A 4,782-nucleotide genomic window follows, 5' to 3' on the forward strand; every position below is an offset into this window, starting at 1 on the left:
TGCTACAGTGTGTAGCATGTAGCAAGTGCTAAACAAATACAGCTATTATTAGTGTTATTATTACTATTATCTGACTTGCTAATTCCTTCTCTCCTTCAACAAATACAATTCCATCATTTTATAGCATCATAACCACCATACAATTGAGGATTGAAGAAAGCAAGTAAACAGGTATTACTGATGTGTTGGGAACTCCATTTGATGGAGTCCAGATTTGACAAAAACAGAGGACTGGGAGTGAGGAAACCTGGGTTCTAATCCCAGTTCTGCCACTTGCCAGCTATGTGATGTTGGGCAAGTCACTTAACTTCTCTAGGCATCAGTTTCCTCCTGGGGATTAAATGGGGATTAAATGCCTCTTCCTCCTCCTTCTATTTGGGTCAGGGTCTGTGTCCAATCCAATTATCGAGAATCTATGCAGTGTTTAGAACAGTGCTTGGCACGTGGTAAGCACTTAAATTCCACAGATATATCTTATAAACCACCAGGAATTAGACCTCTCTGTGAGCTATCAGCCCAGCAGGAAGAATGAGATTTTCCAGGCCCCAGGAATGCTGAAAAAGAGCTGTGATCACTGGTTGGGCCAGTCTGACACTGAGAAATCATATTTAACCTATCTGTTTTTCAGTAACATGACAGGTACCTGCCTCAATCCAAGGGTGCTGGGAGGATAAAATTAGTTGACACTTTAAAGTCCAAGTGTTTGGAGAGAAAAGGCTTGATGATCAGTACAGTGCCAAGAACTTAGAACAGTGAATTGCACTTGGTTCAGTAAATACCATTACTTATTTTTTATGGTATTCATTCCATGCTTACTTTGTGTCAAGCACTCTTCTAAACTCTGTGGTTGATACAAATTTATCAGGTTGTATACAGGCCCTGTCCTATATGAGACTCATAATCTAAGTAGGAGGGAGAACAGGCATTTAATCCCCGTTTTACAGATAAGGGAAATGAGGCACAGAGAAATTAACTGACTTGCCCAGCGTTGCCCAGCAAGCAACTGGCATAGCTGAGATTAGAACCCAGGTGCTCTGACTTCCAGACCCATGCACAGTTCACTAAGCCACTCCACTTCTCTCTACTACTACTATACTATGCTACTAATATATCCCATTTTTCTATCCCGTGTGCTTTTACTATCCATTTTGAATAGATTATTGGAGAACTAGGGCACATTCTTTCCATAACGCATTTCTATTTGGATACAACATGATGCAGTGTAATAATAATAATAATGATGGTATTTGTAAAACACTTTTGTGTCAAGCACTGTTCTAGGCATGGGGGTAGATACAAACTAATCAGGTTGGGGACAGTCCCTGTCCCACATGGGGCTTTTTAATTCATATTTTACAAGCCGTGTTTATAAGATATATTTGTGGGATTTGTTAAGAGCTTACCATGTGCCAAACACTGTTCTAAACACTGCATAGATTCTCGATAATTGGATTGGACCCAGTCCCTGACCCATATAGAGGGAGGAGGAAGAGACATTTAATCCCCACTTATTCTCCATTTTACCAATGAGAAAATTCCTACTTTCCTATTTCTCCAAGGCCCAGAGAAGTTAAAAGACTTCCCCAAGATCACAGAGCAGACAAGTGGCAGAGCCAAAATTAGAATCCAGATCCTTCTGACTCCCAGGCCTGTGTTCTATCTACTAGGCCACACTGCTTATCAGGCCTTCTAGAATAATCTCCCTCAGGTCCCTACAATCGTAAGAACAGTCATCTCCATCATTGAATTATATTTAATGAGTACCTACGTGTTCACACAGCTGGGTGCTGGACAAAGAGGAATTTGGACTGGGAGTCCCATGCAGGACAGGTACCACATCTGCTCTAATTAGGCTGAATTTACTCCAGTATTTGGCCCATTGCTTAACACATAATAAGCCTTTAATAAATACTTTTTTACTATCGCTGCAATTGAGTACTTACTGTGTTCCCAATACTATACTGCATAAGTTCCTAGTGTAAAAAGCATATGCCTTCTCCAAGTACCTGGGTTCTAATCCGAACTCTGCCACTTGTTTGCTGTGTGACCTTCAGCAGGTCAATCAACTTCTCAGTGCCTCTATTTCCTCATCTGTAAAATGGGGATTAAATCATCCTCCTACTCGAGACTGTGAGCCCAATATGGGACAAGGACCATGCCCAACTTGATTTCCTTGGATCTTTCCCAGAGTTTAGTCCATTCATTCATTCATTCATTCATTCAATAGTATTTATTGAGCGCTTACTATGTGCAGAGCACTGTACTAAACACTTGGAATGTACAAATTGGCAACAGATAGAGTCTAGTCCAGAACAGGCCCATGCTGTACCCATCAGATCACAAGGCTTCTCCTGATGCCCCTTTGCTTCTTGGCTCTTGGTATGGCAGGACTGGATTAGCACACCCTGGCAACGTTGGACTAGTGGAGCACTTTGATAAAGAGGACCAGTCATAACCCATGGTCCTGGATTGTGGTCCCTTCAGTAATGGCTGTTGAGTGAGAGAGTCTCCCGGTAAACCCTTTCCTGTCACGTAATAATAATAACTGTGGTATATATTAAGTGCTTCTATGTTCCAGGCACTGTACTGAATCCCAGAATAGATACAAGCAAATCAGGTTGGACACAGTCCCTGTCATACATGGGGCTCGCAGTCTTGATCCCCATTTTACGGATGAGGTAACCAAGGCACAGAAAAGTGAAGTGAGTTGCTCAAACTACCATAGCAGATGAATCGGGGAGCTGGGATTAGAACCCAGGTCCTCTGACTCCCAGGCCCATGCTCGATCCACTAGGCCTAGGGGTCACTTCACTTACACCTCTTTTCAAGTGAACTCGCAACTGTGCAAGATCTCTGTGACAGTCATCCACCTCTCTGCTGTGGTTAAGGGAAACACCAGTATAAGGCACCTTTGCTCTGTGCAACAAGATATGGGTATATCTTGGCTCTGACCCCCAAGGAGCCTGAAAACCTTTTCTTCTATCCACAACGCCTTACTAATTTTTGCTTTAATTTTGTGTATGTGTCCTTGTCTTTTATGCTGTTTTGTAGTGTTTTCTCATTCCTGGCTTAATGCTACTAATTTTTGTTTTTATTTGCTATATCTGTCCCTGTCTTTTATGCTGTTTTATAGTGTTTTCTATCTACATCATTATTGATGTGCTTGTCACCAGTACTCCCTCCTCCCCTATATTCTTAGATTGTGAGCTTCTGGAGGGGCAGGCACGGTGTCTAACTCCCACCTCTGATTACCTTCCCAGTGCTTAGCACAGTGTTCTATATGCAATGAGCACTTAATAAACAATTGTCTTATGTCATCGAATAGTCGCCGACCCATAGAGATGCCAGGGACACATCTCTCCCAGAATGCCCTGCCTCCATCTGCAATTGTACTTGTAGGGTATCCACATAGTTTTCTTATTAAAAATATGGAAGTGGTACAGGTGAGCTTTCACTTGTAGCAGACTGTCTTCCATTCACTAGCTTCTGTCCAACCTAGGAATGGAATGGGTATGCCTCTGCTTCTCCCTCCAGTAGTCGAAGCAGGTAGAGTACTGGAATCTCTCCAGGTGTGACCCTGAGAGGGGTAATAAACACTATTACTACTAAAATGCCACCAACAGAATCATACAAGTGCACTCATCTGGCCCATTTCTTTGCCTTGAAATGAACCATCCATGCAGGTGGAGATCTATTTTTATTTGATATCCACCACTTCTCTCAATAACTCTAATATTAGTACAGGAAGCATACCTCTGAATGGTTAACCCCTAGAGGGACTGGGCCTGTGTCTGAATAATTTACTCTGTATTCACCATTCTCAGGACCCAGAGAGTACTCTGTAAATACCATAACCAACCAATCTTGGTGAATAGCATGTTTTGACTCCAGTAGTAGATTTAAGTGGTGCCCATCCTCAAGTCATTCCCTTCACTGTGGCACAGAGACAGAATTTCCCTACAGTGCACACTTCCTCCTTTGGCCTCATTTAGGAGTGGAGTTAGGGTGGTAATGGACTTGATGAGAGGAAGTTCTGGCCTCAAGTGAGAGATAATAATAATACTTGTGGTATTTGTTAAGCACTTACAGAATGTCAAACACTGTACTAAGCAGTGGGGTAGATACAAGATGATCAGGTTCCACATGGAGCTTAAGGTCTAAGTAGGAGGTGACGAGGTACTGAATCCCCATTTTGCAGATTAAGGAAATGAGGCACAGAGACGTAATGTGACTTGCCCAAGGTCAGATAGCAGACAAGTGGCAGGCCCTTTGATTCCCAGGTCCATGCTCTTTCCACACAGTAGAAACAGTGTAGCTCACAGACGTAGCCCCTCAGAAGCAGCAGACAGAGAAGCAATGCCAAACTCTATTGTACCGAGGTGGGTATAGCAAAATCAGATTGGACACAGAAGGGGGGGAGACATATCTTGTTCCTGTTTTGCAGATGAGGAAACTGATGTAGAGAAGTGAGGTGATTTGCCCAAGGTTTCACAGCAATTAGCAGAAACAATACTAGAACTAAGTCCTGACTTCCAATTCCAAGCTCTCTGCTCTAGTCCATGCTTCCTGACTACAGGTTCAATGATTTAGAAGACAGATTGTGTTCAAAAACAGATATCTCTGTACTTTGTATGGAAAGCATGATTCCAGTCTTACTTTCTGAACAGGAAGTGCAGTGGAGAATAGGAAAGTGTCACATATATGTCATTTAACACGAAGGCAGATTCTCCAAGGGGTCAAGAAGGGCCCTGTACTTAATGGGGGGCTCAGTGAATACTAATG

At 42.7% G+C, this 4,782-nt stretch overlaps 1 non-coding gene across 1 annotated transcript; it reads right to left on the minus strand.

Annotated features, from left to right (window-relative positions):
* Positions 1-3,453: 3,453 nt before the first annotated feature.
* Positions 3,454-3,587, minus strand: LOC114809296. The gene has a single exon (XR_003757083.1). It is a non-coding gene; the product is annotated as a small nucleolar RNA SNORA7 (small nucleolar RNA).
* Between the last annotated feature and the right edge of the window lie 1,195 nt (positions 3,588-4,782).

Source organism: Ornithorhynchus anatinus, chromosome 2 (genome assembly GCF_004115215.2).
Source record: "Ornithorhynchus anatinus isolate Pmale09 chromosome 2, mOrnAna1.pri.v4, whole genome shotgun sequence".
In the NCBI taxonomy this organism is placed as follows: domain Eukaryota; kingdom Metazoa; phylum Chordata; class Mammalia; order Monotremata; family Ornithorhynchidae; genus Ornithorhynchus; species Ornithorhynchus anatinus.